The sequence below is a fragment of the Oncorhynchus masou genome, chromosome 33 (genome assembly GCF_036934945.1).
Source record: "Oncorhynchus masou masou isolate Uvic2021 chromosome 33, UVic_Omas_1.1, whole genome shotgun sequence".
NCBI classification, from domain to species: domain Eukaryota; kingdom Metazoa; phylum Chordata; class Actinopteri; order Salmoniformes; family Salmonidae; genus Oncorhynchus; species Oncorhynchus masou.
In genome coordinates this window covers 911,534-924,061 of record NC_088244.1, presented here as the reverse complement: position 1 = coordinate 924,061, position 12,528 = coordinate 911,534, and the positions used below count along the sequence as shown (strand labels likewise).

General features: G+C 46.7%; 1 protein-coding gene across 1 annotated transcript in view; it reads left to right on the top strand.

Moving 5' to 3' along the window:
* The first annotated feature begins 209 nt into the window (after positions 1 to 209).
* LOC135527672 (alpha-1,3-mannosyl-glycoprotein 4-beta-N-acetylglucosaminyltransferase C-like) overlaps positions 210 to 12,528 on the top strand; it is a 38,093-nt gene continuing 25,774 nt past the window's right edge. Inside the window, exon 1 of the mRNA XM_064956157.1 lies at positions 210 to 609. The gene's annotated coding sequence lies outside the window, so the exon portion shown is untranslated. The remainder of the gene's footprint in view (positions 610 to 12,528) is intronic.

The window sequence follows — 12,528 nt, the reverse complement described above, 5'->3', positions numbered from 1 at the left end:
GTGTCAAAACAAGCAATTATAATGTAGAAAATCATTGTACCGTCTAAACCACTGTGAAATATATTTTCCATAACCAAAAGTATAGTATTTTCAGCTCTTTGAAGCTGGTGTACAAAACCGAAAGTAAAAGATCGGTAAAAATGCACATATAACACATCTACAGCTTCAGCTTCTGAGACTTGCGTTCAACGAGAATGATAGATCTATAACACACATTTCTATGTGAATTTGGTTGTGTGGCCCAAAAAAAGTGACACATTTCAAATGGTTAAAGTAAGGGTAGGTTTTGGGTATGAACGTCCCAGAGTACGTCCCATAGTACTAACCACCCACCAGGAAGTACCGGGAGATATGAACCACTACAGTACCATTTATATTGCGAAGGGACCGACTAACTAACAGCAGCACTTGCTCTCATACCGCCGTCTGAGGAGAGAGTATATTGATGCCGGTGATATAGAACGCGAGAAACGTGGCGAAAGTTTTTTTTAAATATATATTTTTTCTTCACAACCGTGTGTATAAAACACGTGAGTTTTGGTGTATTGGCCTGATGTGACAGCGGAGCTCCGTTCAGTGATTTAAAGACGTCACGCACACCGGCGACAGGTGGGTTTTAAACCAATCAATAACATGTATTCATCTGTTAAGTAGTTCGTCTCATGCTTAGTTTACCCATAATACTCGCATTACAAACGAGTCTAGGCTACTGTTGATGTGCTTGCTAGACCATTAAACACCAGAAGGACCAAACCGAGGAGATTACAGCAACACTACTAGTTTATAGGCCTACTGTTAATCACAGGTCTGAACGCAGTGAAGGCTGAGACATTACAGGCTAGTCCCGAACACTGGATGTTTTACATGTGTGTCCCAGATACACATTAAAAGCTCAGATATGGGGCTTTTGTGATTTTGTGTCACTGATTTATTTATTATTATTTCATGGCAAAAGTGGAATTGTGTTTTTTGGAAATGTTTACACATTAATTCAAAAGGAAAAGCTGAAATGTCAAGAGTCAAGAAGTCTTCATCTCGTAATGAATAATGTTGAGGTGACTAAACTGCTTAGAGTAACACTGGATTGTAAACTGTCATGGTCAAAACATGTTGATACAACAGGAGCTAAGATGGGGGTGAAGTCTGTCTATAATAAATTCTACCTTCTTAACAACACTATCAACAAGGCAGGTCCTACAGGCCCTAGTTTCTACATTCTTAACAACACTATCAACAAGGCAGGTCCTACAGGCCCTAGTTTCTACCTTCTCAACAACACTATCAACAAGGCAGGTCCTACAGGCCCTAGTTTCTACCTTCTTAACAACACTATCAACAAGGCAGGTCCTACAGGCCCTAGTTTCTACCTTCTTAACAACACTATCAACAAGGCAGGTCCTACAGGCCCTAGTTTCTACCTTCTCAACAACACTATCAACAAGGCAGGTCCTACAGGCCCTAGTTTCTACCTTCTTAACAACACTATCAACAAGGCAGGTCCTACAGGCCCTAGTTTCTACCTTCTTAACAACACTATCAACAAGACAGGTCCTACAGGCCCTAGTTTCTACATTCTCAACAACACTATCAACAAGGCAGGTCCTACAGGCCCTAGTTTCTACTTTCTCAACAACACTATCAACAAGGCAGGTCCTACAGGCCCTAGTTTCTACCTTCTCAACAACACTATCAACAAGGCAGGTCCTACAGGTCCTAGTTTATACCTTCTTAACAACACTATCAACAAGGCAGGTCCTACAGGTCCTAGTTTTGTCTCACCCATACTACAATTTTGAAACCATTACAATACATCCATTACAGAATTTACAATACATTAAGTGTGTACCCTTAGGCCCATATTCCACTACCACAGATCTACAACACAACATCCATGTGCACGTGTGTGTTTAGTGTGTATGTTATCATGTGTGTTTTCATGTGTCTGTGTCTATGTTTGTGTCTCTTCACAGTCCCCGCTGTTCCATCAGGTGTATTTTATCTGTTTTTTAAATCTGATTCTACTGCTGCATCAGTTACCTGATGTGGAATAGAGTTCCATGTAGTCATGGATCTATGTAGTACTGTGGAATAGAGTTCCATGTAGTCATGGCTCTATGTAGTACTGTGGAATAGAGTTCCATGTAGTCATGGCTCTATGTAGTACTGTAGAATAGAGTTCCATATAGTCATGGCTCTATGTTGTACTGTGGAATAGAGTTCCATGTAGTCATGGCTCTATGTAGTACTGTGGAATGGAGTTCCATGTAGTCATGGCTCTATGTAGTACTGTGGAATAGAGTTCCATGTAGTCATGGCTCTATGTGGTACTGTGGAATAGAGTTCCATGTAGTCATGGCTCTATGTAGTACTGTGGAATAGAGTTCCATGTAGCCATGGCTCTATGTAGTACTGTGGAATGGAGTTCCATGTAGTCATGACTCTATGTAGTACTGTGGAATAGAGTTCCATGTAGTCATGGCTCTATGTAGTACTGTGGAATAGAGTTCCATGTAGTCATGGCTCTATGTAGTACTGTGGAATAGAGTTCCATGTAGTCATGGCTCTATGTAGTACTGTGGAATAGAGTTCCATGTAGTCATGGCTCTATGTAGTACTGTGGAATGGAGTTCCATGTAGTCATGGCTCTATGTAGTACTGTGAAATAGAGCTCCATGTAGTCATGTCTCTATGTAGTACTGTGGAATAGAGTTCCATGTAGTCATGGCTCTATGTAGTACTGTGGAATAGAGTTCCATGTAGTCATGGCTCTATGTAGTACTGTGGAATAGAGTTCCATGTAGTCATGGCTCTATGTAGTACTGTGGAATAGAGTTCCATGTAGTCATGTCTCTATGTAGTACTGTGGAATACATTTACATTACATTACATTTAAGTCATTTAGCAGACGCTCTTATCCAGAGCGACTTACAAATTGGTGAATTCACCTTCTGACATCCAGTGGAACAGCCACTTTACAATAGTGCATCTAAATCATTAAGGGGAGGGGGGTGAGAAGGATTACTTATCCTATCCTAGGTATTCCTTGAAGAGGTGGGGTTTCAGGTGTCTCCGGAAGGTGGTGATTGACTCCGCTGTCCTGGCGTCGTGAGGGAGTTTGTTCCACCATTGGGGGGCCAGAGCAGCGAACAGTTTTGACTGGGCTGAGCGGGAACTGTACTTCCTCAGTGGTAGGGAGGCGAGCAGGCCAGAGGTGGATGAACGCAGTGCCCTTGTTTGGGTGTAGGGCCTGATCAGAGCCTGGAGGTACTGCGGTGCCGTTCCCCTCACAGCTCCGTAGGCAAGCACCATGGTCTTGTAGCGGATGCGAGCTTCAACTGGAAGCCAGTGGAGAGAGCGGAGGAGCGGAGTGACGTGAGAGAACTTGGGAAGGTTGAACACCAGACGGGCTGCGGCGTTCTGGATGAGTTGTAGGGGTTTGATGGCACAGGCAGGGAGCCCAGCCAACAGCGAGTTGCAGTAATCCAGACGGGAGATGACAAGTGCCTGGATTAGGACCTGCGCCGCTTCCTGTGTGAGGCAGGGGCGTACTCTGCGGATGTTGTAGAGCATGAACCTACAGGAACGGGCCACCGCCTTGATGTTAGTTGAGAACGACAGGGTGTTGTCCAGGATCACGCCAAGGTTCTTAGCACTCTGGGAGGAGGAAACAATGGAGTTGTCAACCGTGATGGCGAGATCATGGAACGGGCAGTCCTTCCCCGGGAGGAAGAGCAGCTCCGTCTTGCCGAGGTTCAGCTTGAGGTGGTGATCCGTCATCCACACTGATATGTCTGCCAGACATGCAGAGATGCCATTCGCCACCTGGTCATCAGAAGGGGAAAGGAGAAGATTAATTGTGTGTCGTCTGCATAGCAATGATAGGAGAGACCATGTGAGGTTATGACAGAGCCAAGTGACTTGGTGTATAGCGAGAATAGGAGAGGGCCTAGAACAGAGCCCTGGGGGACACCAGTGGTGAGAGCGCGTGGCGAGGAGACAGATTCTCGCCACGCCACCTGGTAGGAGCGACCTGTCAGGTAGGACGCAATCCAAGCGTGGGGCGCCGGAGATGCCCAACTCGGAGAGGGTGGAGAGGAGGATCTGATGGTTCACAGTGTCGAAGGCAGCCGATAGGTCTAGAAGGATGAGAGCAGAGGAGAGAGAGTTAGCTTTAGCAGTGCGGAGCGCCTCCGTGATACAGAGAAGAGCAGTCTCAGTTGAATGACTAGTCTTGAAACCTGACTGATTTGGATCAAGAAGGTCATTCTGAGAGAGATAGCGGGAGAGCTGGCCAAGGACGGCACATTCAAGAGTTTTGGAGAGAAAAGAAAGAAGGGATACTGGTCTGTAGTTGTTGACATCGGAGGGATCGAGTGTAGGTTTTTTCAGAAGGGGTGCAACTCTCGCTCTCTTGAAGACGGAAGGGACGTAGCCAGCGGTCAGGGATGAGTTGATGAGCGAGGTGAGGTAAGGGAGAAGGTCTCCGGAAATGGTCTGGAGAAGAGAGGAGGGGATAGGGTCAAGCGGGCAGGTTGTTGGGCGGCCGGCCGTCACAAGAAGCGAGATTTCATCTGGAGAGAGAGGGGAGAAAGAGGTCAGAGCACAGGGTAGGGCAGTGTGAGCAGAACCAGCGGTGTCGTTTGACTTAGCAAACGAGGATCGGATGTCGTCGACCTTCTTTTCAAAATGGTTGACGAAGTCATCTGCAGAGAGGGAGGAGGGGGAGGGGGAGGAGGATTCAGGAGGGAGGAGAAGGTGGCAAAGAGCTTCCTAGGGTTAGAGGCAGATGCTTGGAATTTAGAGTGGAAGAAAGTGGCTTTAGCAGCAGAGACAGAGGAGGAAAATGTAGAGAGGAGGGAGTGAAAGGATGCCAGGTCCGCAGGGAGGCGAGTTTTCCTCCATTTCCGCTCGGCTGCCCGGAGCACTGTTCTGTGAGCTCGCAGTGAGTCGTCGAGCCACGGAGCGGGAGGGGAGGACCGAGCCGGCCTGGAGGATAGGGGACATAGAGAGTCAAAGGATGCAGAAAGGGAAGAGAGGAGGGTTGAGGAGGCAGAATCAGGAGATAGGTTGGAGAAGGTATGAGCAGAGGGAAGAGATGATAGGATGGAAGAGGAGAGAGTAGCGGGGGAGAGAGAGCGAAGGTTGGGACGGCGCGATACCATCCGAGTAGGGGCAGTGTGGGAAGTGTTGGATGAGAGCGAGAGGGAAAAGGATACAAGGTAGTGGTCGGAGACTTGGAGGGGAGTTGCAATGAGGTTAGTGGAAGAACAGCATCTAGTAAAGATGAGGTCGAGCGTATTGCCTGCCTTGTGAGTAGGGGGGGAAGGTGAGAGGGTGAGGTCAAAAGAGGAGAGGAGTGGAAAGAAGGAGGCAGAGAGGAATGAGTCAAAGGTGGACGTGGGGAGGTTAAAGTCGCCCAGGACTGTGAGAGGTGAGCCGTCCTCAGGAAAGGAGCTTATCAAGGCATCAAGCTCATTGATGAACTCTTCGAGGGAACCTGGAGGGCGATAAATGATAAGGATGTTAAGCTTGAAAGGGCTGGTAACTGTGACAGCATGGAATTCAAAGGAGGCGATAGACAGATGGGTAAGGGGAGAAAGAGAGAATGACCACTTGGGAGAGATGAGGATCCCGGTGCCACCACCCCGCTGACCAGAAGCTCTCGGGGTGTGCGAGAACACGTGGGCGGACGAAGAGAGAGCAGTAGGAGTAGCAGTGTTGTCTGTGGTGATCCATGTTTCCGTCAGTGCCAAGAAGTCGAGGGACTGGAGGGAGGCATAGGCTGAGATGAACTCTGCCTTGTTGGCCGCAGATCGGCAGTTCCAGAGGCTACCGGAGACCTGGAACTCCACGTGGGTCGTGCGCGCTGGGACCACCAGATTAGGGTGGCCGCGGCCACGCGGTGTGGAGCGTTTGTATGGTCTGTGCAGAGAGGAGAGAACAGGGATAGATAGACACATAGTTGACAGGCTACAGAAGAGGCTACGCTAATGCAAAGGAGATTGGAATGACAAGTGGACTACACTTATCGAATGTTCAGAACGTTAAGCTTACGTAGCAAGAATCTTATTGACTAAAATGATTGAAATGATACAGTCCTGCTGGAGTAGGCTAGCTGGCAGTGGCTACGTTGTTGACACTACACTAATCAAGTCGTTCCGTCGAGTGTAATAGTTTCTACAGTGCTGCTATTCGGGGGCTAGCTAGCAGTGTTGATTACGTAACGTTACGTTAAAAGAACGACAATAGCTGGCTAGCTAACCTAGAAAATCGCTCCAGACTACACAATTGTCTTAGATACAAAGACGGCTAAGTAGCTAGCTAGCTACGATCAAACAAATCAAACCGTTGTACTGTAATGAAGTGAAATGAAAATGTGATACTACCTGTGGAGCGAGGCGGAATGTTGACCGGGTTGTTGAAGTTCAATTCGGAAGACGTTGGCTAGCTGTTGGCTAGCTAGCTAGCAGTGACTCCTACGTTAAGGACGACAAATAGCTGGCTAGCTAACCTCGGTAAATTAAGATAATCACTCTAAGTCTACACACTCTAAGCTACACAATTACCTTGGATACGAAGACAGCAAAGACAACTATGTAGCTAGCTAACACTACACTAATCGAGTCATTGAGTGTAATGGTTTCTACAGTGCTAGTGGACGTTAGCTAGCTGCTGTGCTAGTGGACGTTAGCTAGCTGCTGGGCAGAAAGCAGTGTAGACTACGTTAGGACGACAAAATACGATCAGCAAAGACAACTATGTAGCTAGCTAACACTACACAATCGAGTCGTTGAGTGTAATAGTTTCTACAGTGCTAGTGGACGTTAGCTAGCTGCTGTGCTAGTGGACGTTAGCTAGCTGCTGGGCAGAAAGCAGTGTAGACTACGTTAGGACGACGAAATACGATAATTACGCAATTATCTTTGATACAAAGACGGCTATGTAGCTAGCTAAGAAGAAAATTGTATAGAGTTCCATGTAGTCATGTAGTCATGGCTCTATGTAGTACTGTGGAATAGAGTTCCATGTAGTCATGGCTCTATGTAGTACTGTGGAATAGAGTTCCATGTAGTCATGGCTCTATGTAGTACTGTGGAATAGAGTTCCATGTAGTCATGGCTCTATGTAGTACTGTGGAATAGAGTTCCATGTAGTCATGGCTCTATGTAGTACTGTGGAATAGAGTTCCATGTAGTCATGGCTCTATGTAGTGCTGTGTGCCTCCCATAGTCTGTTCTGGAATTGAGAACTGTGAAGAGACCTCTGGTGGCATGTCTTATGGGATATGTATGTGTGTCTGAGCTGTGTGCTAGTATTTAAACAGACAGCTTGGTGCTTTCAACATGTCAACACCTCTCACAAATACAAGTAGTGATGAAGTCAATCTCTTCTCCACTTTCAACCAGGAGAGATTTGCATGCATGTCATTAACGTTAGCTCTCCGTGTACATTTAAGGACCAGCCGTGCTGCCCTGTTCTGAGTCAACTACAATTTTTCCAAGTCCCTCTTTTGGCACCTGACCAAACTACTGAACAGTAGAACGGGTGAGACAAAACCAGGACCTGTAGGACCTGCCTTGTTGATATTGTTGCTAAGGCAGAGGATCGCTTTATTATAGACAGACTTCTCCTCATCTTAGCAACTGTTGAATCAACATGTTTTGACCATGACAGTTTACAATCTAGTGTTACTCCGAGCAGTTTAGTTACCTCAACTTGCTCAATTTCCACATTATTCATTACGAAATGCACTTGTGGTTTAGGGTTTAGTGAATGATTTGTCAAAAAATACAATGCTTTTAGTTTTGGAAATATTTAGGACTAACTTATTCCTTGCTATCCATTCCAAAACTTAAGAACAACTTCTTATTTTCAATGAATGTCTAGGAACAGTGGGTTAACTGCCTTGTTCAGGGGAACAGTGGGTTAACTGCCTTGTTCAGGGGCAGAACGACAGTGTACCATGTCAGCTCGGTTATTCAAACTTGCAACCTTTCGGTTACTAGCCACTAACCACTGGGCTACCCTGCCGCTTGTTGAGTGTCTTTCCCTATAATAAGCATGTTGAAATTCTGTCAATTTGTTTACTGTGAAATATCATTGTATCTGGTCAAACACCATTTTTTCCGGAAGTTTGCTAAGGGTTGGTAACAGGCTGATTGGTCGGCTATTTGAGCCAGTAAAGGGGGCTGTACTATTCTTGGGTAGTGGAATGACTTTAGCTTCCCTCCAGGCAACAAATGATCTAATCATTATGGTAGGAGACTATAACACAGTGTTAAGTACCTCAATGGACCGTAAAGGCAATCACTCTACAAACTATCATCACCGTGCCCTTAAGGAAATCACAAATATTATGGACACATTAGAAATAGTGGATATTTGGAGACAAAAAAAAACCCAACCTAGTGAGAAATACATGGAGGAGACTTCATCAAGCTAGTCGTCTTGACTACATTCTTGTCTCTTTCTCTCTTGCATCAAAAGTTAAAAAGGTTTTAATAGGAGACAGATCATCGAATTGGCATTCACATAACTCTTATAGAATTTCCACGTGGACGGGGAAAGATTTGGGTCCTCAGATCCTCAAAAAGTTCTACAGCTGCACCATCGAGAGCATCACTGCCTGGTATGGCAACTGCTCGTCCTCCGACCGCAAGGCACTACAGAGTGTAGTGCATACGGCCCAGTACATCACTGGGGTCAAGCTTGCTGCCATCCAGGACCTCTATACCAGGCGGTGTCAGAGGAAGGCCCTAAAAATGGTCAGACTCCAGACAACCTGGTCATAGACTGTTCTCTCTGCTACCACACGGCAAGCGGTACCGGAACGCCAAGTCTAGGTCCAAGAGGCTTTTAAAAGAGGCTTTTAAACAGCTTCTTCACCCAATCCATGAGACTCCTGAACATCTAATCTCTGGTACAGAGTCAATGTGGAGGCTATATACAGGGGGTACCGGTACAGAGTCAATGTGGAGGCTATATACAGGGGGTACCGGTACAGAGTCAATGTGGAGGCTATATACAGGGGGTACCAGTACAGAGTCAATGTGGAGGCTATATACAGGGGGTACCGGTACAGAGTCAATGTGGAGGCTATAATCAGGGGGTACCGGTACAGAGTCAATGTGGAGGCTATATACAGGGGGTACTGGTACAGAGTCAATGTGGAGGCTATATACAGGGGGGTACTGGTACAGAGTCAATGTGGAGGCTATATACAGGGGGTACTGGTACAGAGTCAATGTGGAGGCTATATACAGGGGGGTACTGGTACAGAGTCAATGTGGAGGCTATATACAGGGGGTACTGGTACAGAGTCAATGTGGAGGCTATATACAGGGGTACTGGTACAGAGTCAATGTGGAGGCTATATACAGGGGTACTGGTACAGAGTCAATGTGGAGGCTATATACAGGGGTACTGGTACAGAGTCAATGTGGAGGCTATATACAGGGGTACTGGTACAGAGTCAATGTGGAGGCTATATACAGGGGGTACTGGTACAGAGTCAATGTGGAGGCTATATACAGGGGGTACTGGTACAGAGTCAATGTGGAGGCTATATACAGGGGGGTACTGGTACAGAGTCAATGTGGAGGCTATATACAGGGGGTACCGGTACAGAGTCAATGTGGAGGCTATATACAGGGGGTACTGGTACAGAGTCAATGTGGAGGCTATATACAGGGGGTACCGGTACAGAGTCAATGTGGAGGCTATATACAGGGGGGTACTGGTACAGAGTCAATGTGGAGGCTATATACAGGGGGTACTGGTACAGAGTCAATGTGGAGGCTATATACAGGGGGTACTGGTACAGAGTCAATGTGGAGGCTATAGACAGGGGTACCGGTACAGAGTCAATGTGGAGGCTATATACAGGGGGGTACTGGTACAGAGTCAATGTGGAGGCTATATACAGGGGTACCAGTACAGAGTCAATGTGGAGGCTATATACAGGGGTACTGGTACAGAGTCAATGTGGAGGCTATATACAGGGGGTACTGGTACAGAGTCAATGTGGAGGCTATATACAGGGGGTACCGGTACAGAGTCAATGTGGAGGCTATATACAGGGGGTACCGGTACAGAGTCAATGTGGAGGCTATATACAGGGGGTACCGGTACAGAGTCAATGTGGAGGCTATAATCAGGGGGTACCGGTTACAGAGTCAATGTGGAGGATATATACAGGGGGGTACTGGTACAGAGTCAATGTGGAGACTATATACAGGGGTACCGGTACAGAGTCAATGTGGAGGCTATATACAGGGGGGTACTGGTACAGAGTCAATGTGGAGGCTATATACAGGGGGTACTGGTACAGAGTCAATGTGGAGGCTATATACAGGGGGTACTGGTACAGAGTCAATTTCGAGGCTATATACAGGGGGTATCGGTACAGAGTCAATGTGGAGGCTATATACAGGGGGGTACTGGTACAGAGTCAATGTGGAGGCTATATACAGGGGGTACTGGTACAGAGTCAATGTGGAGGCTATATACAGGGGGGTACTGGTACAGAGTCAATGTGGAGGATATATACAGGGGGGTACTGGTACAGAGTCAATGTGGAGGCTATATACAGGGGGGTACTGGTACAGAGTCAATGTGGAGGCTATATACAGGGGGTACTGGTACAGAGTCAATGTGGAGGCTATATACAGGGTGTACAGATTCAATGTGGAGGCTATATACAGGGGGTACCGGTACAGAGTCAATGTGGAGGCTATATACAGGGGGTACCAGTACAGAGTCAATGTGGAGGCTATATACAGGGTCTGCTAAATGACTTAAATGTAAATGTAAATGGGTACTGGTACAGAGTCAATGTGGAGGCTATATACAGGGGGTACTGGTACAGAGTCAATGTGGAGGCTATATACAGGGGGTACCGGTACAGAGTCAATGTGGAGGCTATATACAGGGTGTACTGGTACAGAGTCAATGTGGAGACTATATACAGGGTGTACTGTTACAGAGTCAATGTGGAGGCTATATACAGGGGGTACTGGTACAGAGTCAATGTGGAGGCTATATACAGGGTATTATGGTACAGAGTCAATGTGGAGACTATATACAGGGGGTACCGGTACAGAGTCAATGTGGAGGCTATATACAGGGTGTACTGGTACAGAGTCAATGTGGAGGCTATATACAGGGGGTACTGGTACAGAGTCAATGTGGAGACTATATACAGGGGGTACCTGTACAGAGTCAATGTGGAGGCTATATACAGGGGGTACTGGTACAGAGTCAATGTGGAGGCTATATACAGGGGGTACCGGTACAGAGTCAATGTGGAGGCTATATACAGGGGGTACCAGTACAGAGTCAATGTGGAGGCTATATACAGGGGGTACCGGTACAGAGTCAATGTGGAGGCTATATACAGGTGGTACCGGTACAGAGTCAATGTGGAGGCTATATACAGGGGGCGCCATTACAGAGTCAATGTGGAGGCTATATACAGGGTGTACCAGTACAGAGTCAATGTGGAGGCTATATACAGGGGGTACCGGTACAGAGTCAATGTGGAGGCTATATACAAGGGGTACTGGTACAGAGTCAATGTGGAGGCTATATACAGGGGGTACCGGTACAGAGTCAATGTGGAGGCTATATACAGGGGTACCAGTACAGAGTCAATGTGGAGGCTATATACAGGGGGTACCGGTACAGAGTCAATGTGGAGGCTATATACAGGGGGTACCGGTACAGAGTCAATGTGGAGACAATATACAGGGGGTACCGGTACAGAGTCAGTGTGGAGGCTATATACAGGGGTACTGGTACAGAGTCAATGTGGAGGCTATATACAGGGGGTACCGGTACAGAGTCAGTGTGGAGGCTATATACAGGGGGTACTGGTACAGAGTCAATGTGGAGGCTATATACAGGGGGTACCGGTACAGAGTCAATGTGGAGGCTATATACAGGGGGTACTGGTACAGAGTCAATGTGGAGGCTATATACAGGGGGGTACTGGTACAGAGTCAATGTGGAGGCTATATACAGGGGGTACTGGTACTGAGTCTGTGTGGAGACAATATACAGCGGGTACTGGTACAGAGTCAGTGTGCTGGGGTACAGGCTGGTTGAGGTAATCTGTACATGTAGGTGGGGGTGAAGTGACTCTGCATAGGTACCAAACAAACAGAGTAGCAGCATTGTACAAGACGGGGGGGGGGGGGTCAATGTAAATAGTCCCATGGTGATTTTTATGACTTGTTCAGTAGTCTAATGGCTTTGGAGTAGAAGCTGTTGAGGAGCCTTTTGGTCCTAGACTTGGTGCTCCGGTACAGCTTGCTGTGCGGTAGCAGAGAAAACAGCCTATAACTTCATGATTCGTTTTGCAAAAAAATATTTTGCTTAATCTGGGACGCTAAACCAGACAACAGGAAAGTGTGCCTATCAGAATAATGAATATGAATTGAGTGCGTTGAAATGATTAAATATAAAGCACTAAACCTCTCTCTAAAACTTCACTTGTTCAACAGTTTTATTTGAACCATAAATGGTTCT